Source organism: Hyposmocoma kahamanoa, unplaced genomic scaffold (assembly GCF_003589595.1).
Source record: "Hyposmocoma kahamanoa isolate Upper Pololo Valley unplaced genomic scaffold, ASM358959v1 65, whole genome shotgun sequence".
In the NCBI taxonomy this organism is placed as follows: Eukaryota; Metazoa; Arthropoda; class Insecta; order Lepidoptera; family Cosmopterigidae; genus Hyposmocoma; species Hyposmocoma kahamanoa.
In genome coordinates this window covers 9,292,768-9,315,656 of record NW_020653853.1, presented here as the reverse complement: position 1 = coordinate 9,315,656, position 22,889 = coordinate 9,292,768, and the positions used below count along the sequence as shown (strand labels likewise).

The 22,889-nt window shown below is 34.7% G+C and overlaps 1 protein-coding gene across 1 annotated transcript in view; it reads left to right on the top strand.

Annotated features, from left to right (window-relative positions):
- The first annotated feature begins 2,047 nt into the window (after nt 1–2,047).
- LOC113231294 (cGMP-dependent protein kinase, isozyme 2 forms cD4/T1/T3A/T3B-like) overlaps nt 2,048–22,889 on the top strand; it is a 219,929-nt gene continuing 199,087 nt past the window's right edge. Inside the window, exon 1 of the mRNA XM_026465555.1 lies at nt 2,048–2,352. The gene's annotated coding sequence lies outside the window, so the exon portion shown is untranslated. The remainder of the gene's footprint in view (nt 2,353–22,889) is intronic.

Genomic DNA, 22,889 nt, shown 5'->3' with positions numbered 1-22,889 from the left:
TGTGCGACTACGGCTGTTCCTGGTGTGGCCATTGGAATTCCGTAGTGAGCCGTTTTCAGGAGTTTTCAAACGTCGTAGCGGCGACGTCTCTTTTCCCTTAGGCATTATCTGAAACTCGGAAACGGAAAACAGCTATGTATTTGTTCAATATTTACTCTTATTAAAAAGGAAAAGTTTTTTGACTATAACTCGAAAACTACGCATTCTATCGTGAAAATAACGAAAAATTGGACCCCCTTGAACCTCGAAACCACGTGGAGTGTTAATTGGCAGTATGACCTTTGCTTGACCTTGACCTTTGTGCAATAAAATAGGTTACTTATTTCCGTATAACATCATGAATAATGCAAATATTATAATTATGTGCTCCCTACCTACTTATGAAGGGCGTCTGTTGATCACACGTAATACATTTTTTTTTTCAAAGTACATACTAATAGCCCCGCATAAGGGAAAACCCTGTGTCGCGGACGCCATGGACATATGGATACATCAATCATAAATTACGCCCAGTCCCACGAGAGAAACAATTGCAGGTCATCAAATAGTTCACCCGACCCGGGAATTGAACCCAGGATCTCTTTGTGGCAGCTCACGGTCACGGTGGCAGTTAATATAAAATGTACATTCTATGCATTTTCACATGCTTATTCTAATTACGCGTATGACTGATATTTTGTAAAGTAAAATTTTTTTTTTTTTTTGTAATACGGGTATCAATTTAAATTTATTTTTGATATCATCATAAGACATGTACTAATCGATTAAAACATAATTGCACAGGTACTTACCACTTCTGAAATATAATAAAACTCCTTACGTTTACTATCGATCACTTTTATTCCTTCCTTTTCCTTACAAACCTTCTCGCCTCTCGTCTCGTCACACAATGCCTCCGTCCTATCCTTTCTTTTTCCAGTGACATTCGCCAGTGTTGCAAACTTATAATTTTAAATCGTGCAAAATAACTGCAACCTAACATAATGAAATGAGCGCATCGTCTTTTGTAGGGCTTGCGAACCGTAACGCGACCAATAAATATGTAATTCGAGAGCAAACTATTAGCTAATAGACCACTTGCAGATAAAAACTAAACATGTCGGACAAGTACAAATCTGTAAGTAACATTTCCTTCAAACTCGTTTGTGGTGTTCAAAACGGTGCCCTAGCGGCTATTATTAGATCACTAACACGGCGACTCCTACGGACTTCTTGCATTCACCAACACGTTCGTTTTGATGACAAGAAAGGATTTGTCAGGAGCTACAAGGACATCTCAATCATCTTAAGATTGTGACAGTGAAGCCTTCGTTGTTTTTTGTATATGTATATTCTGGAAATAGTTGACCGAATCATAACGGTAAACGTGCCAATGTAATATCATAGTTAATTTTTTTATTAATAAATATCGAGAAATAACAGAAATATAAAAGGTAAGGATAACGTAAAATAAAACAAGTATTATTTCAATGCACGCCATCTAGTGTCGAGTAGCGTAACTAAATAAACTTTAGTGGCCCTTACCTCGACGCAATAATTATAATGATTTACTTACTTATAGATAGAGTTAATAATAAAGCTATAATCTTGTTTTGGCTTTTACTACAAAAAATAGGTTAGCATTTATTAATTATATTATTATATTGATGCTATCGACTGTCAGGATAACATTTTATTTCTATACCTAACCTACACTATAATTCGTTAAATGCATTAATTTAACTTTATTACCTACATTCCTAACTGTTTATTTTATAGCTTTGTTAGTGTCGGTAACTAGGTATACGTGACTATCGCACTTAAGTTTCAATAACTTTCACAATGTAAATCAATCGTTACCAAGCCCGCATAGAACGATGAATTTTATAATGACGTAAAGTTGAATGCACATTCATTCATATTCCTGACGCGGCGCGTTTTTATTTATACAGTATACCGCTTATCGGCGCATCACGCCAGTCAGGGTACACAGTTTCTGTTTAGTTGCCGTACGGGCGGGCTGGTAGCAGGCCGTATTCATTGCGCGCGCATGCTGCCCTCTGCCGGACGCCGGTTCTGTCTCCAGTGACCTTGACGCGTCGCGCGCGCCGTTCATTGGCCGCTACGATACAAGACTGGTTGCTTCTGCCCACTTCATTCCCTAAACTATGCTATTCGGACAATTCCCCAAACTAGCAGGGATCGCTCCCTGTCCGCGGCCACGCTAACAGGTGGCTGCCACAACACGCTTCACCTGTCAAAACGATGTGACGTTAACAATCGTGTTATAACCTTTCTGTGTAACTTTTTACGATTTATAGTGAAAAAAAACGGCTTATGATAAAATGTTGGACCCGTTTCGAAATGGAATCGGTGAGTGTCATGTTATTTACGAACGTCTTTACGTTATGCAATTCGTTGTTTTGATCACCGGCTTCGGGCTGGTGCGGGGACGGGAACGGTTGATAGTCATTTACATTACAGCAGACAAAGACGTGATCTCTGCGGATCTAAAAATAGAACGCAATGTAATGGCGGTTAATCAGCAGTTTACTCGTGGTTCAAGTCCTGTGTTGCTATTAGTATGGTTATAATATCGCACGATGTTTATTGCCGTATATTGTTACATTCATGCATGAATTTCGTGTTAGTCAGTCGGTTGTTTACTTAAACTGCGCATTAACTGACCGTGACAGGTAAAATAATAACAATGACATAAAATTGTCTAGTAGTTACCAATTCGATGAATAGTTTGACCTACTTGCACGTAATAGTGATGAAGTAAACCTTGTTAAGTGAACAAGAACAGCGATTGTTAAAATGTTTTGATGGGATTGAGAACTAGCCCTTAAAACATGAATTAAAACAGGTATCATATTGTGAAAAAACAGTGCTTTATTAACCAAACATGTTGATTAGATAACTATGATAAAAATGACGGAAACTCAGAAGTTTCGCTTTTGTAATCGGATATTCGTTAGATAAAGTGCTTACGTACCTAAACGTAAATGGTTTCACCGAGATATCGAAATTAAATCTAGAATTATATTTACTATAACACAAATAAAAGGAACCGAAATTAATTGCACTGATTTAAATTAAGGCCTAATCAACTGCTATTGCTGTTGCAAAGTTCACATCGATAGGAACCGTTATGCAAAGTTTTATCTTGACGTCATTGGTTGAATACCATCCTATGATAAATATATTTAGAGTACCTCACCTCTTTTCGGTTTTGTTGTATACTCTATGACTTGATAATAGTAATATTTACATTTCTTACGAGTGTGTTATGTATCCGAAAAATATCCCGTGTCCACTCTATCCAGATCATAACAAATAAATATAAACAAGTGGTCATCTAAGAACCAAACTGGTGATATATTTAAAATCTAATGCAAATGAAGAAGGTAAAAGAACGATCCCAGGGTCAATCAATTGTATGTAGGTCTATAATTTCTGCTCGCCACGAGATATTGTTTTAATGTATCTTACAAAAATAAAATCCAAGGTAAAACAACAAACTGTTTTCACAATAGAATAGTTCTACAATGGTTATTTTCCGCATCCATTAGCTTCCTGTTTGACCTACTCCATTTTTTGTTCAAGATCATCTCAACCCAATAGATGAACTAATGGCTTTCAGTTTTTTATTTTACTCATTTGATTTAATTACTACAATCATTCGTTTTATTATTAAGTTTAGCATAAACTGTGTTAAAATATTAGATTTAAATGGGATTAGGTCTTTTTAATCATTCTGCATGTATTTACATCTGTTGCTTTTTTTTCATGAACTTATCTAAGTTCATGCAAAAGATGAAAAAAATGCTATGAATGTTATTTCGTTGATATATTTTAAGATTATGGTTATCTGTTTCTTTTTTTTTGTAATTTTTATTATGAATTTCATCATATTTTTCTGCTGAAGGCTAAATCTAACTATTGTTGCTTACTATCTATTAATTATTGGTTAAAAACTAAGGTCGCATCATCTTTGAATGGATGGTATTTCAACTGATATCAAGGTTTGTTCAGATGTGAAATGACTAGTATATTATATCGGTTCTATTTGATGTTGTTATTTGGTGAATAGATATTCTGTTTTCAGATTTTTCCACAGTTCGTTTTAATAGAATCCTAATGGGTTTTGTAACTCTTATAAAACCTTGCTACTTATATGTTTGATGGATTTAAATAAGTGTCTAGGTGGACACAGACCTTCTTCATCCCACCCTTTTATCATACTCTTTTCTGCTCTCTGGCCACTTATTTTTAAAATTTTGAATCATTCTCGAATTTCCTTTTCCTTTCCTATATGTGAGAGTGTAAGTTTGTAAGTTTGTTCCATCTATCGTCACTCCCATCAAAATACTTAAAACGAGAAGACGTTCCTATAAATGTGTCGCTCATTTTAAAAGTGAATATCTCCTTGTAATTAAATTGTGTGACTTATTCACTTTTATAACGAATATTTAGTGGATTTGTTTATTTAGTTACATGAATAAATAAGTAACGCAATCTATGGGGTTTAAATACAATTCTAGAGTTACTTCACTTTTATAATGATAGATATGATTAAATGTGATATCATGAAGCATAAAATATGTATTTTAAAAATATGGAGCTACACCGCTTTTATAATAATAATAATAATAATAATAATAACGCACACACTCAACATAATGAACGACACAATTCACCTCATTTCCTTATTGCAACTTCACGTTGATTAGGTACTTTTAAAATTATATAGCTATATATATATATGCCCTTTTGGGGTGATTATTGTGTATCTTGTTAGTTACTTTTATGTGGTATATTTTATAATAATTGTAATTTTTTTATATCACTTGATTTATTACAGCTGTTTCTCTTTTATCATCTCCTACAATATATCTTGTGGACCGAGCCTTCTGCATTGTGATTTCGCTAAGGCTAGGCTACAACACTTCTACTTTATTATCTATTACAAACCACAAAAAATATATAAAATTATAGTAACTTGTCATTAAAACTAAAGGCTACTATAAAACATTGATAAGAGTATTTTATTCAATATACATTTTATTTTTAAATACCAAGTTGAGTAGAGTTCTATTTGTTTGTTCTTTAACTACATTAGTATCAAATATAATGACATCATTGAGCAACATGTAGAAACTTAGGGTGCGTTAACTTAATTCACCTGAATTAGTTCACCTACGTGTACTAAGTACACTTTTAGTAAACTTAAATCACCTGGGTGCATTAGATAAACATAAAAGTAAACTGTATTCATTACGATATTTAAGGACGCCAGGATTCAACTCGTTGCATGGTACAGATACGGTGATGAAAAACTTTGTGATGAAACCTGCATGTCGAAGAAGGTTCACAATGAAATCCCCAACCCGCATTGGACTAGCATGGCGAGCTATGGCCTAAACCCTCGCACGAGATGAGACTCTACTCAGCAGTGGACCGTACAAATAGCTTACAGTATGATAAGTGTTCTGAGTAATGATCCCGACCGTTATTCTGATATGTATACTCGTAGAAACTCAAAGAAATTTGTAGAGCTCTTTGTGAAAGAGTTCGTCCAGGGAAGTACTGCCACCTTACCTATTTCTGAGGAAGAACTCTTTCACAGGGAGCTCTACTGCTCCTATATTATATATACTACATTACTTGAAATAAATAAGATAAATAAGATCACATCAAATTAATAATAACGCTTATACTCATAGCCCCGCTCTAGAGAAACCCTGTATAGCGGGTGCCAAGGATACACATAGATAAATACAAATTGCACTCAAACTCACGAGAGAAATAAATGTAGGCCATAGAAATATTTCCCGGCCGAGAATCGAACCCGAGACCTCTGTGTGGCAAACCGGCATGGTAACTGTTCGGTCACGGAGGCAGTTAAATAAAAAGAAATAAATAAATATTGGACGCTATCACATACGTTGATCTGATCCCTAAGTAAATAACTAAAGTACTTGTGTTGTTCCATAGAACACGGAAACGACGACGGTATCACAAATGCCCAAACCCGTGACAATATAGAAAAATTTTTACACTGACCCGGCCGGGGTTCGAATCTGGGACCTCAGAGATGGCGACACCATGAAAACCGGTGTGCAAGCCACGCGACCACGGAGGTCGTCAAAGGAAACATTATTCGGTTTACCTTAATTAGTACACATTTGTCCGGTCATGTTGGATGTTGAGTTCTTCAAGGAAGGAAAATACCATAATTGTAATGCATTATCAAATATAAATAGCTATTTATGTATTATGCATAGATACAGTTGTCGCTTTCTTTCTTGTAGTAACAATGCGTGAGCATGTCGCCAATTTTGGGCATAAATGAATAATGCATTTATGCAAAATATCCCGTGTAATTCTTGGTTGAGCCACGTGATGGGAGTGTATATCAGATATTCAAAGTATATTCGTGTGTAGCATAATAAATGTTTAAAGTTACATATGTATAAATAGATGGTCGTGGTAGATTGTGCAATGTGGGGAGTTATGGTGTGGCATAAATATCAAGGAATTAGAATTTGAAACTTTAAAACACTTGGCCCACTAAAAGGGATCATCAAAGACTATGTCACCGAGCACTCTAGGGTTTGTTTAAACGTGTCGAACATCGTTACTAAGATCATACTTGTTGTAACATGTACAGTTGCTACAAATTATTTATCTTATGCTTAGTGTACCTTGAGTTAAAATTAATGTACTCGTACTTTTCCATTACTTTTGTCTACTAGACAATTTCTAATGCCGAGAGTTTCTTACACCTTCTCTAACATTTCAAATCACATCATATATAAATTAATCCCCTTTATGAAAAAACGATTTATTACCTGCTTTGTGTATTTGTCATCAGCCATACCACAATAATCAATGAAATTCAATGGTCTATTGAATTTGATAAGAAGTTTGAACGATATTGTAAACGTGTGTACACATTTACAATTTTACTTAGTAGGTAAGTATATTATACTGGTTTTATAGATGGTTTCACCACAGACATTGATACCACATACATTTTGGATACCACGTCGGGCTCATGTTTTCGAAAATTTCCTAATTCAAAACGGTCACGATTTTCTTTCAACGTGACCTTTATGAATAATTCATTGCCTTAAAAAATATGTCACGTACAATTAGTTTTAAAAATCCGCACAGCACACGATTGCAATCAATCCACTTTCAATTTATCGTGGTCAATTTTTCTTATTATTGAACGAAATGTGATGTTTTTACTAATTGAAGTGTTACATATCGTTGTGACTTAGTAGCTATCTTCAACATATAAAATTCAGTGGAGAAATATATCGATATATTTATTTCATTTGATATGACATGTACAAGTTTTCGATGTCAGAAAATCTTTCATCAGTAGAATTGAATCGCACTCTTTAAGCTTCTCTATCTTCGAGTGTACGATAAGCAGATTATCTCAGCGAACGAATTTGAATACGGCCTCTGTATCACAAGCTGGCGTGTAGCAAAACAAACATATGTATCACAATGACCTATTTTGTACGGTTAAATTTGTTCTGCGTGTTTAATGTTCTCCGTCTCGTCCACATCTTTTGTACTGTATATTCTGTATATCCCGTATTAATTGCTCTTTTTGGGTCTTTAAGTCACTTGGACGGATTGAAGGATATTAGTGCTTCTAGAAATTTCATTTAGCAAACTTTTTAGCTCTACGCCGTTGAATGTTGAAAAGTAAAGGATTGTAACTAAGAGAAAAAATAGTTATTTAGCTTCGGTAAAATTCAAAAATGTATGATGCAATACTAAATTACTGATATACCATCATTTAAACGTTAACATCCTGTTACCCATTAAATTTACAGCATGTTTACTGAAACGAGATTTATAATCCCTATTCCTAAAACGACTTGTTGGAAAATTTGACCACGGCCCGAAATTAACTATAATTTAATATTTCAACGGCAAGTCGGTTTACAAGTGGGAAGCGTGGCAATAAGCCAATGAAATAACATTTAGTTTATCTAGCCGCTATCTACTTTTGGCATTTTGACAGATTAGTCTCCGAGCCATAAATATGGATAATTTAATGCCTGCTTTAGACTACTTATTGACAAATAAACTTGCACATTCTTGCGCTGCCTGTAGCGAGCCCTTTGCTTTGTTATACTCTTTTGATATGTTGTTTCTCAATTATGTGTCACGCGGTGTATTTTTTATTGTTTCATAATATGTAATTGTGCTCATTACCGTTCTTTTCCTCAATCCCTTTCTACCTTTTTCCATATAGTCCATATCGTCCACTTCACTTTTTGCTTTTACATCAGATTTTTCTGTTAAATTAATAATATAGTAGGTATTACTTATGTTTTTACTTTTAATACACTAATGATTTTTATTATATTTAATAAAGAACCAAATTAATAAGAAGTTTGGAGTTGTTGCAACTAACTCTACATTCCTAAGTAAGTCTCATAATAATGACAAGTTTGTATAATTTTAAATAGCCTTGGATTTTCTTCACTCGACGAAACCAAGTTAACCGTACGCGTCCATTGAATTAAGCCTGAATGAAGAAAATTTATGGCAGTAGATCAAGAAGGGCTATAATAATAAAACAGAAAGTAAACGATCCCAAAGCCTTCAATATCTAAAGTAAAAGTTCTTAAGTTTCTTATTTAGTAATGTACAAAAAGCTGTAGCTTGAAACGATTCTTTCGATGCTCAAAAACATTAAAATATATAACAATTTAATTCCAGTTTCAATAGCCTTTATTAATTTATATGTTGAACAAACACTTTGTAAATGTTGTTTATCAAAATCGACCTAACGTCTGAAGTTAACAGTCATTTATCTTGATCGCAATTTGTTTGTTTATATCCGAAAATAACGTGGTTTAAACGCGTATTAACGCCGGTGTATATAAGTGGACACCCCACTAAGAAGTTATTACTCTGGCAATTATAATGTTCAGCTTCAGATGTGTTGTCGTAAATTTTGTTTGTATTTATTGTGCTTTTCTTTTTTGTTTTTTCCACGCTTTATTTTTATTAAGCTTTATAAAGCAATCTCAAATCGAAAGTAGCATATTTTTTCTTATTTTTGTTCTTCTTATCATATTCATGGCATACACTATAATGCTTGCCATCATGGTGTTAGGATTAGTCAATCAGTGTAAGATAGTACCTACTCGCCAAAAGTTGCCTAAGGTGCTGCGTCAGACGTTCAGGAAAGGAGTGGAACTTTGTGTGGGGAGGCTCCTTTCGTGCACTCCATTTTTTTTGTTATTAATTAAACTTTGTAAATAAATCAAGTGTATTCGTAAACACTGAGATAAGTTTGGATTAAAACCAAACTACTACTACTGCTACTGCGTCGCGTTTGCGTTGCTACTAAAAGTCACCGTGTGTAACCACCCTTAAATCACCTGAACATAAATGTGAGAAAAAATGGACTTAAACACTGTACATCCTTTCTAGTTTTATCTAGGATATCGTATCTACGTACCTAGCTAGATATTTATGACAAACTTAAATTTTACTTTGACAATTTATTAAATATGTACTTAGCGGATTACAGGTGCGACTCTCATTTTTGCAGTTCTAAGTAACTAAAATAAGGCTTTTTTCTACGATTCAAGGTCTTGTGCGTGATTATTGACCACGACGACGTTTAAAGCGAAAATGGCTGACTGAGCTCAAGTATGTAATAATAATAATAATAACACACACACTCAACATAGCCCCGCACTAGGGAAACCCTGTGTCGCGGGTGCCATGGACACACATATAGACAACCACAAATTACACCCAAACTCACGAGAGAAACAAATGTAGGTCATACAAATATTTCTCCCGGCCCGGGAATCGAACCTGGGACCTCTGCGTGGCAGTCCGGCATGGTAACCGTTGGGCCACAGAGGCAGTTAAAATGTGGAATTCTACATACTGTTGGCATACGTGTCACGCCCACTTTTACTGTATTTATTGTTCTGTGCTACCTACCTAGTTAGTTACATATTTATAACGAAACTGCTGGTCAGCTAACTCAAATCTGCGACATTTTAATAAATATGTACCTAAGTATCTATCAATTATTAGAGAAGCTTAATTTTAAAAGAAGTTAATATGTACATGAATTCTATATTTAGCTCCTATTACAATAAACAAAGACGTTTGCTAAGACCTTGATTGTATTTCATTTGCATTGAGACGATATTGCGTGATTTATATGAAGATGTGTCTATATTGTATGTCCGTATAATTATGAGTATTAGCGACCTAAGTACTCATAAGTGTAAAAATCATACCTGGACACAAATAGACAGCAGGATTACCGGATATTAAAAGTCAAAGTCAAATTATTTATTGCTTTTATGTGCAAAAAGGTCGCTGCAAAGAAAAAGTAAGTATTTATAATTGTAAAAATGAATGAACATAATATAAAATATTATAAAATTTACTTAAAATAAAAATCTAATAAATTACAAACATTAAACATTAATAGCAAAATAGTATAATTATACTGTGTATTACGTCTAAGAAGCGCCATAACATTCCTGGGTTTCCTATTACAATGGATTGATTTTTATGAGTCATTTCCGAAATGCGGGTTTCGTAAATTTTATGATTTTATACTAATATAGTTGTGCAACAAGGCATACTTTATGACGACGCTGACCTCTTTCATCGTCATCCTACATTTTTAACACCCTCTTTACTGGTTCCTGGCCACTTTCTTTTAAAATTTTGAATCGTTCTTCAATTCCCACTTCCTTCTTTCTTACGTTAGTTCGTTCCATTATCAATTTCATCGAAATTGTCAAAACGAGTGGACGTGCTCATAAAGTACCCTCATGTAAAACTCAAACTTCACGTGATTTGCAGTTTTAAATTATATACTTACGTATACGTATTATATAGGACCTTCTGGGATAAGTGTTGACTAGATTGAGTAGTAAGGAGTTTTTTATACTAATTTTGCTTTTTGTATATCATTTTATTATGTTATTGTTTTATTAACTGCCTATGTGGCCGAACGGTTACCATACCGGACTGCCACGCAGAGGTTCCAGGTTTAATTTCTGGGCCGGGAGAAATATTTGTATGGCCTACATTTATTTCTTTCGTGAGTTTGGGTGTAATTTGTGGTTGTTTACTTGTGTGTCCGTGGCACCCACAACACAGGGTTTCCTTAGTGCGGGGCTATGTTAAGTGTGTACGTTATTATTATTATTATTGTTACAAACTTTTCGTTTGTATTAGTAAATAAATGTGGCCTCTTCTTTCGCTAAGGCTAGGCCTCTACCTCTTAGTCCTAAAACCTACATTCTTTTCCAACTAATCCAACTAAATAATGAAAAAAGAACACAATAATTTTGTACCTATTAGATATTTTTTTGTACCTCAACCAGGTACATACAGCTAGGTATGTAGAAGTAGTATACACCCATTTTATCTGGTATAACGTCGTTTGTAAGGGCGGTAGACTAACGCCTACATTCATATACAGCGACCGCATTGCAATTCTGACTTCACAAACTCACACTTCATCTAGTAATGTTTTTTTATAATATTAAGTGACGGGACGAACAAGTCGTGCATCTGATGGTAAGCTACAAGCATAACAATTGCAGTGCCACTCAGAGCTTTAAATCGCAAAGATCTGAGGGGCACTGCCACTGCGCCTGTCGCCGTGAGACATAAGTTGATAAGTCCCATGTGCCTGTAATTTCACCAGCACCCGTACCCTTCAAAACCGGAACACAATAATGCTGACATTACTGCTTCGCGGCAGAATTAGCTAACGTGGCAGTACTACTCTAGACAAACTCTTTCACGAGGCAATTTAAAAACCACGTGACTCCGTTTTTGGACGAAATCCCTTTTTTACTCTTCAAGCGCAGTGTCTACCTAACTCTGTTTTTTGTGCCTATGCAACAGTACCCATCGATGGCGGTTACAAGGTTTACGAACTTATCTGACTACTTGTACTTACAATTACATATAAGCAAAAATTATCAGTAATTATAATTGAAATTTTGGATGATTTTACCTTTTAAGTGCAATGGCAATCATTTTCAAACCGATTAAAGTAATTAAGTCGACTTGAATCCATAGTACAGACGTAGCTGTATATAGACGTAAAACAGGTTTAGATAAGTATTCAAATTTTGTTCCACATTATGTGTTATACGCAAGGATAGTGATAACATTTCAACTATAGTTTACTTTAAAGAATAGATAATGCGCTAATTCGCTTGACTTTACTAGAAATATTTCAAAATATCATACAAAATGCAACAGAAAAATCAATTATAAGTACTTTCTTTTAATGGTGACTGAGTTCTTTGTACGGAATTCGCTTGTATAATCTATACATCTGCCAGTGCCTGACTTATTTTTACTGCACAGCAGCACTGTTGTTTAGCGCATTGAAGTGTAGAGAGAGCTAGCGCAATCACAGACATTGAAAAGTGAAGATCGTACCACGACCGATATTGCATTTTTTTTGTAAATATATAAGTGCTCATTTGACCTCCACACGGAAGAAAAAAAAACAATGGAACTGCCTTAAGCCTCGACTACTATCTGGAACCGATGTCGTCAAAACTCACACATTCATAGTTTGAAACACCACAAAATCTTGATATTGATTGGTCGTAGTTTCAAATTTAAAAGGAAATGACAAATTCTGGATTATTAATATAATTTATAATATAAAAAAGCGACCATATTGCAAGGTATAAACCTTTACTTTCGTTTCTTGTAACGCAAAAAATATTACGATAAAGAAAAAAAAATAAAATTATTAAATACCACCACGGGCAATATTTTTGGTGTGGCTATCATTTATGCACTCCAAAACAGCACATCAAGACATTTTTCTAGAATTTTAGACAATTTGTACGAAATAATGATAACTATACCACAAAGTGAAAACGGCGGACTGAGCTCAGATAGGTCTTTCGAGACCTATAATTGGCACGCGTCAGATGCTAACTAACCACTGCTATTGTAATTATTGTTCTGTGGACCTCGGCCTCACCTGATTTACGATGTAAGGATGCTCCCTTACCAAGTGTTTGGCAACGATCCACTTTCTACTACTACTACTAACTGCCGGTTTGTACACCATAAAAAATTACATAATGATCGTTCTAGGTATTTGGTACCGACGTGTGGTTCTATTCGCACCTACTATACTGAAACACAGACACACGTCATGCATTCCTTGATTTTAACATAGATGAGAGCGCAATGATTATTTTATTATAGTATAACATTAAGAGCTTACATGTACTAAGTAGCCCTAAAAATAAAATAACTGCTTATTTGAATTTATTTATAGCGAACACATTCGTAAGTTGGTGATACGACGTTGCGTAATAAGGAATCTCTTAATATTTCCACTATTACGACAAGACACTAAGCTTATGACAAGACGGCTTTTGGGTATCTGGGTATTAGGACAAACGAGTTTCTTCGGTGATGGGTGTTTAGTGCGATAGGTAAACCGAAAACGTTGAGCAATAAAGCCATAAAGTAGGCCTGGGTCAAGGGTGATACAAGTATAATCATAACCCTTAACCTATATGGTCGTTAATTATAAGAAGGTAACTTTTTTAATAGCAGTAGAGTTCCTTATGAAAGAGTTCGTCCAGGGAAGTACTCCTGCCTTATCTATTTCTGCTGCCAAGCGGTAATGTGAGCATTAGTGCGTTTCGGTTTTGCACATGGAACTTGTGAACTTATGTCTCATTGTGACGGGCGCAGTGGGAGCGCCTCTCACATCGTTGTGATTTAAAGCTCTGAATGGTATTGCAAATGTTATGGAAAGGCGTGTGGCTTACCACCAGGCGTCCACTCACTTGTTCACTCATTAGTAGATATCATAAAAAAAACTTTAAAATTTAAAAAATATAGAGATTTCTAAAAAAATAGGAAAGTAAATATAAGTGTCTCACGGGTGACGCAGACGGAAAAAAAATCGTTTAAACCCAATACAAGGAAAAGATATCGCCGGGGATAGTTCAATTTTTAAGGCATTGGATTATGAGTTTCCTTTTCGGTAATTTAGTAGCCAAATCACATACGCGTAAATGTCGTACCAACCAAATTAGCGTGATTTACTGGAATCTATAGTTATTAGTCCGTAGACAACGTACATCAATGGTTACTGTGTAAAAATGAAAGTCGTAGGCATTGAAATAACAAAACAATAACATTAAATCCCTCTCCTGTAAAATTAGTTTAGTGTAAAGATGCGCCTTTTAGGCTGCGTTTCCATCAGATATGTGCGAGATTGCTAGGCAGTGTGCAAAGAAAAAATCCACCAATAGGATTACTTCATTTTTCTAGTCTCACCTAGCGCAGCTCTGTTGGAAAAGGGTTAGCGGAGCTAAGTATTTATATATACAAAAACGCGAGAGTTGTGTGCGAGGATTGTATACGAGGGATGTGCGCGAGGAATGTGTGCGAGTCACGCGAGCGAGGAATGTGTGCGAGAAACACGAACGAGGAATGTGTGCGAGGACTCTAAAAAAGCTGACAAGAGTCAGCTACATACCGTTTCCAATCTTCGCTAAGCATCCGCGCACCCCCTAGCTACCTGCCTCCCACATTTCTGGTGGGACCGCAGTCTTACCAATGCTACATACGCGGAGTTGTACTATCCCCGACGGTTTGTAACAAACGCATAGAGAAGTTCGTAAGATCTGATGACTGGACCTTTACCTCAGTTGGTTAAGAACATGGCAACAAACGCTGGTTCGGGTCCAGTTAGATCGAAGGATTTTTTTTATGTTGATCGATTTTGTCATTGCTCGAGGATGCACAAAGGCTTGGAGCTCCTAAAAACAGTACAAAAGAGGAAGCTTCGGACGCATCATGCGGAGTGACAAATACTCTCTACTGCAACTCATTCTGCAGGGAAAAATCCAGGGCCGTAGAAGACGTGGTCGTACAAAAACTACATGGCATCAAAATTTTGCAGAGTACCACAGCACTGTTCTGAGCTGTAACTTCACGGACCCAAATTGCCACAGTGATAGACGACCTCCGGTAGGACATAGCATTCCAAGAAAAAGAAGCTTGGTCTTGGTATCCATAATAATAACAAACTAGTGGTGTATCTTTATTTTCACGAAAAAAATATATGAATATCATTATATAAATAAATAATAAAAGTAAACAGTCGTTCAAAGAATCCCTTTGAAGTGCCTACTGGAGATAAACAAAGTTTACCTAAAAACTTATGTTTGTTTAAAATGTCAGATGATTTATGTAATTACGGGTTATTTTTCTGCGAAACGCGTACCTATTTACATGCTATGTAGAGCTATGTTTTAAGGTAATTAAATTGTTTTGAATTTTGACCGTCTGAGTGGTCGGTCTATGGATACTGACGTCTGAAGGCGCTTTCTGAGGAGATCCTGGCAATTCGAAAGACCTACGTACATTGGTTCTGGTCTCGTTATATCCAGGAGTATCCCGGATTTCACTTCGTAGTTATGGTAATCTTACCATTACTACGAAATGAAATCCGGGATATTCTGTCGTATAATTTCAGGTTTTCGTTTGAAATTTGTATTTTTGTAATGTAATTAAAAATATAATTGGCTTAAAAAGTGTCTTAATACATCATTCGCTGATGATGCAATAACGAAGTCATATTAAAATTGATTTTACTGTTTACTCTTAAAAGGTTAAGTTTGTTTATCATCTTTTTTCACACTGATCTACTCGGAAGCAAATAGTCGGTTAGGGGTCAAGTATCTTAGGGCGTCGACTGTACTCGTAGTACAATAATTCCCTTATTTAATTATTGCAGCTGTGTTAATTACTTTATAAAGAGTTCATTCAGGAAAGTACTGCCACCTTACCTATTTCTGCCATTAAGCAATAATGTGAGCATTACTACGTTCCGGTTTTGATGGGTAAGGGAGCTAGTGAAATTGCAGGCACATTGGATTTGTCAACTTATGTCTCAGGGTGACGATATGGCGGTTCTGTCAGATTCGAGTATCACTGCAACTACTGTGGACAAGCGTGTCGCTTAACACCAGGCACACGACTCGATCGTCTTGTCACTTGATATCATAAAAAAATAACACAAGACAATAAAGAAATGCACATAGAATAAGTAGAAATCGAGAGTGTATATTTTAGCATTCCTATTTTTATAATTCGAAAATAAGTGTTAACATAAAATCAGTTCAATTCTATTCTTATTCAATTCAACATATTTATGTACAATACAATAAGTACTATTAATAACATAACAACTTCTTATTTCATTTTCTTATGTTACTGCTGACGTAGCATAACTTTTTTTGACGTAAACTGGGGTTCCCTATGTTGTATACCTGTATACCCAAGATTTAGATTTAGAGTGGAATTCCCTGCCTGCAGATTTGTTCCTTGAACAGTGTTTTGGGCCGAAAGGATTTGTTAATCAGCGTAAAGTACTAGCCGATTGTTACCCAGGGTTGCACCAGACGTATAGAGAAGGTAAAATACGTGTTGCGGGGAGGCTCGTTTTTAACTGACTTCGGAAAAAGGAGGAGGTTCTCAATTCGACTGCTTGTTTTTTTATGTATGTTACGCGATAACTCCGGCGTTTGGTGGTTCTTTATTATTGGAAAGAACATATACCTCAGAAGTGGTCCCATTTAAATTTTGAGAAAATATTGGACTTTTGGGATGGGTTATTTGTTGCACCCCATTTGGTTTAATAATACTAATTAATAATAATGTGCTAAAGACAACAACAACTATCTGATTTCGAACTAGGGAATTCTCCGGAACATTATCCAGAAAACTTAGACCAGAAATAATTTAGAAAAGCTAGTTTTTAAATTGGTTCTATAGGGAATCGCATCCGGGACCGTCTTATCCAGCGCCCACACTTTTAACTGCTGAGCAAACAAGGTCGTCAGTTAAGCAAAGCACTGTCAGACTCAAGTAAACATCAACTAATACTCAATCCCGAAATGAATTAAATTGTAAGTCAATATATACATAAAAACTATTTTGTTATAACAATATATAATTATACAACATAGTTTATTTTTATATCTACAATTACAAAATTTTTCGTCAAAATGCAAAAAATATAGAATAAAAGAAATAAATAGACTGTTTAACTTTGGACTATGAATTACTGGTTGCTAACTTCCGCGTTTTGCCTGCTTCTCATATGAGTAACAACTGTTTTTCGATAAGTATTATACCACGTAGTAAATGATAAATACGTACATAAGCTTATATAGTCTATTTGTGAACGTACAGTTGTTTTCTATAGATGTTTTAATACACAATTTATATTACTTATACTATTTCAACAATAATGTTATTTCAAATCTTTAATTATAAAGAAGTACTAATTATTAGATTTAATCATAAATATGTGCATTTAATATAATTGTAAGTCAATGATTTAATGTCATAATTTGATGAACGCAAGGTGAAATAGAAGTAGAGAATAATAATTATAATAGAAGACTTGTCGTATGTGTGAAGGTTAAAAACAATTAACATTATATCACACGACAAAGTTAACCCGTAAATGACGACCTCGGTGGCCTAACGGTTTGCACTGTGGAATAAGATGTGCCGGGTTGTATTCTAGGAAAGACCAATTTGGGACATGATCTTTTCTAAATTGGATATGGTCTGGGCAACGATATCTACATAATTATGTACTAGCGTACTACACGCGGCGTTCCACACACACGCTGTTTCACTGATGTGCGGTGAAGACACAACACTTCAATATCATAGATTAATAAGCAACAGAGTGTTTTAACTACATAATAACAGAGCAGGGATCATATGAATAAAATAGTTACTATGGTTAACATGTATAAATTAAAAAAATATAAAAAGACTAGGCCGCAAGGTCTTAAAGATCTTTGACTTTCCGCAAGGAAAGTAAATAACATAATTTTAACAACTCGACTGTATTTTCTTCTTATACTTAAGTAATTTGGTTTTCTGTTCAATAATATAATAATTATGAATAGTAAGCGGAAGGCTCCTGGATTAAAACAAAATGAAACGTATTGTGCAACTAATAGCGACTTTGCCAGGGGGCTTACGTTAATTCCCCAACTATGGATAAACATTATTGGTAAACACTCAATATTATCTACCTGCCTAGCTCACTTCCAATAGGAACCTATATTCTGTCACGTCTGTCCAGGCTACTATGGTACTGATACTCTTTGACAAAATTCAACACCAAAACAAAGCACTATCACTATTGATAGTGTTTTGTTTGGAACATATAGTTGCTGTGAATGTTCTTGTCTATAGATTGAAGTCGTTGGGTATGGGTGTTCTGGTAAGTACCCCAGAGCATAGAATAATAACGCATAGAAACCTAGCCCGCACACGCTAAGTGAGGCAAATTGAAGTGCTCCCAAAGGGCCTACACGAGCGGGCGGGACTTCAGTGCTCAAGGTCAACTTGCACCGCGAACAGCTCCAGAATTTTAGCTAAAAATGACGAAATGTGCAGTAAATGAGTGTAAAAATACGTCAGACAAACATAAAATAGATACTAACATCAAATTCCACAATGAAGTAACGCGTTTCAACTTATATTTTTATAAAAATATTCACTAAAACCGAAAATTAACCTACTACTAAAATTAGCCTACATGAATTTGATTTTTGCCTCACTTGTGACAGTTCGTTTGATATGAAACTAATCATTCAATGCGTTATTATTCTAAGCCCCAGAGTGAATTTCCATGCTCTGATATTCATAGTACAGGGAATTCTCTAGTTTGAAACCAGGCAGCTGGTGTGGTTGTCTGGTACATTATCACTATTATAATTACTATAATAGGAGGTACGGAAATATTCACGACATTTTATGTGGTGTTTGGTACATAGAATACCTTTAATGTAGTGCGACCCGTTTTGGCGAGATTTTATATAAAATTTATGTCGTCATTGACTGTTTTCCGTATATATTGTGAATTTGGAATACCTTGAAAAAGTGTAGTACATACTTTAGATGCGATTTTTTGTGACATCTCACATCCATGCAGATCGTAAAATGCACACCACGGACTGCAGCGGCAGACCTCGGCTGGTTTCTACGAAATAGATAACCTTCCAAGTGTAAGCGGTCAGCTGTTAACAATCTGCAACCTTGCTCAGAATAATAAATAACGCCTTTGCCTTACCGCCACCACATCTGTACAATTATTTACTGTTTAGTGTAATAGTACATTATTGCAGAGGCGGGAAAGGAAGGGATTGCTCGACGAGCATGGGTTATATCAATACAAGGACGAGCGCCAACGAGGAATGTGAGATAACAATAAAAGACTAAAGAGAGGTAGATTTAAAATAGAAAAAGTAAAAAAATATAAATTAATATTCAAAGTAATATTTCACGTTTTAGGATAATTACTAGAAGAAAATATTATTATTTTTCCAGCCACATTGATAGTAGTCAGTTGAACTTAATAGATACATATTCGAACACATCACCAGAAGTGTGTAATTAAAATAGTAAAATGTAATTGTATGTTCGTTATCGCTCTTCTCGTGACCAAATTACAAAAAATACGAGAAAACAAAAGAATAGTACCATAACACTTAGTTTAAATGTTACCGCCGTTTTCTTTTCAAGTAAGCGGTACAGGTCAATGGGTACAGAAAAGTAATTTTGAATTATCGCAAATATGAACACTGGGCAGTTGGCTGTATTAGTCTTTATTTTGCCTGTTTACATAATTCATTTAATTGATGGATTTAAAAGTTTACAGAAGTGGACAGTAATGGATTTTCATATTTACTTTGCACGGTCCTTAAATCCTTAAGCCTTTCCGTGTTCGTTTTATGAAAGTAATGCAAATATTTCCGAGCATGTTTGAAAAAAACACATAAGCCTATGTTACTATGCTAGAAATATAGCCGTGAAAAGCGCTTTAAATAACACACGCGTGATTTATTACATTCGATTGTGGCATGCATAATATGTTGCGCTGTTTGTATCCGGGCGTATCATTTTTATGCATTCTTATATATCACATTACTGAACAAAACTGCGCGCTCGCAAGTTGCTCTTAGGCTGGAGAAATTTAAATTATCAGGGAATGCACAAAGCAATCCCTCAGGTTTTGAGTTATTTTAAAATTCTATATCTATATTTGGTCAGTCGAAATGTGACCAGTTTAGTCGAGTTATTCTAGTTATCGCTTTATGGCCATCCCGATGCTATATATAGAACCGCTTAGTTAGTCACGCATGGTCGTGGCCGTTCACGTTCAATGAGTGTATTGTCGGTAGAGTTACGATAAAATTATAATCTTATAAAGCTATTTTTGAATTGTTTTATATAGTCAAAATTATTTGTACAGTGTTTTCCCCTAAATATATTGATGCATATTTCAAATTAAAATACGAAAAAGCTGAAATTACTTGCCCTTTTTTAATTAGTAGAGAATGAAAAGGAGGACTTGTTTTTATAACTACGATAATTAGTAAATATAGTGTACATTTCACAAAATGGTCTAAAGTAGTTTCTAAACATTTTATCTGTCCCCAACGTCATATAAAGTCGGGGCAATCTTGATACCGGAAGCTCTAGCGACTTAGAAAACCTTGACTAAGGTGAAGCTAATTTTAGATCGTGTTATCTTCTCTTTATACGTTAATCAAACAATTATGATAAGTATATATTTTCAAACCTGCTAACATGGAAAGATAATAATATTATACCTTGATTATATGCCACGTATGTACCTTTTTAAATTTATAGATAATTATGTCTATTGCTATGGAAGGACAGTCCTCTAATGCAGATCGTTGATAATCATAATCGTAATCATTTAATCATTGCATCACATGGGTAATGTACAAAACTTCTTAATTTAATATAGAGCCCAGACAGGTAACCCAGCAGGGCACCGAAATTTATCTTACTTATACAAAAATTATAAAATTTATATTCAATTTAAAATAATTCACACGATATTTATATAAATTAGATAAATCTATTAAAATAAAATTTTATATTATATAAATTTGTTTTAAATGAACCTATTAGAGACTGAGTTTTAAATGTTTACGGATTTCTTTGAAATTTTGAAATCAGGTTAAATTTGTTATTTTGTGAGTATAAAAAATATTAAATTTTTTTGTACTTTTTGAGTTTTGAACTGTTGCCATATTTCAACGCTAGGCCAGAGTAAATACAAAATATCTCATTCTACTATAGGTTGCTAATAGTTACTTAGTCATTGTTTGTAGTAGATGGCAACCTACTCCATACAAACATTACATCCATACATTACATATAACTTTTGTCGGCTGTCGGGTAATAAATAAAAAGCCCGTAATAGCAGATTCTTTTTTTTTTATAAATGGTATGTTTCAAAACATTTGAGACATAAACCGATATTAAATTTAGTACAAATTACTCTACTTATTGTTTTGCAACCATCTCCCGCACATCTTCTTTTCTTCTCTATTTGTTTGGTGAAATGATTAACACTGTCATATCCCACCCCTGGCAAAACTCTTTTATCATGTAAAGGAGGACGTCATCGTCATCAACTTTTTTTTATAATAATATCAAGTGGCGGGACCCACATGTCGTGCTCCTGATGGTAAGCTACACGCCTGTCCATAATAATTGCAATGCCACTCAGAGCTTTAAATCGCATAGATCTAAGGGGCACTGCTAATGCGCCCGTCACCCAGAGATATAACTTGATAAGTCTCATGTCCCTGTAACATCACCAGCACCCTTACCGTTCAAAACCGGAACACAGTAATGCTGACATTACTGATTGGTGGCAGAAATAGGTAAGGTAGCAGTACTACCCTAGACGAACTCTTTGACAAGGAGCTTCTTTGGTGCAGTGCTATATTCTTGACATAAGTTTCAGCGATTTCTCTCCGAAAATCTAACTGTGATACATTTTTATCGGACATCTTATCATTTCTATCCTCTACGTGAATATTGGTGACGACCATTATTTACCAAGAATTCCAATCCTGTAATTGTTATGTACCATAGTATTCCGCACATCATCAACCCCGTCCCAATACGATTTTTTTACTAAGCAATTTATTGTACCCTGATACTACTAAAAAGGCTAGAAAAAAGTGGTTAATTGACAAAGTTTTTTACAATCTTAACGAATTTTATATAAAGACATCAAATATTTGACAATTGTATAACTAACTTAATTATAATTTTCATTTTGACATTTAAGTTGTAATAAATTTTAATTGAATTGTAATTTTAAGACATTGTACGCCTGATTTGGGTAAGAATTGTAGATCTAATCACTTGTAAGTAACATCTGTATTTTACCAATTCATACAATAAATGTTTCTGATTTCTGATTTCTGAAAAGAGTTTAGCTCTGGACATATGATTTTGGGGTCAGGAAGGTTGAAAAAGTAAGCGTAAATGGTTCTTTCATTTACAAGCAAGCCACATACCTCGTTGTCAAAAAACAGCTCTGAAATATCTGTGCATTGATTGTATAGATAGTCACAGGATAATTCTCTGAATATTTCTAAACATAGAACATAACATGATTCCTCCAAATTACATTTTTCCAATTTTTCGGGAATATTCCGGAAAAATTTCCACTATTTGAAATTTTTCAAAAAAAAAAATGGTATATATACTGCCGTGGTCAGCAAAAAAGACCGCTCTTTCACTATTTTTATTTTTGCCTTGATGGTTAAGATATCAAGTTACCGTAAGAGAAAAGTAAATATTTTTTAAATTTCATTTTTTTAAACATATTTTCCCGGTTTTGAGTTTTTGTCAAAAGTTTTTTTCAACTAACAGCGGCATAATAAACCCACTGTAATTCATATTTATTTGGTGTTATATTTATCGGACTTCTTAATTTATATAGTCATTTATAT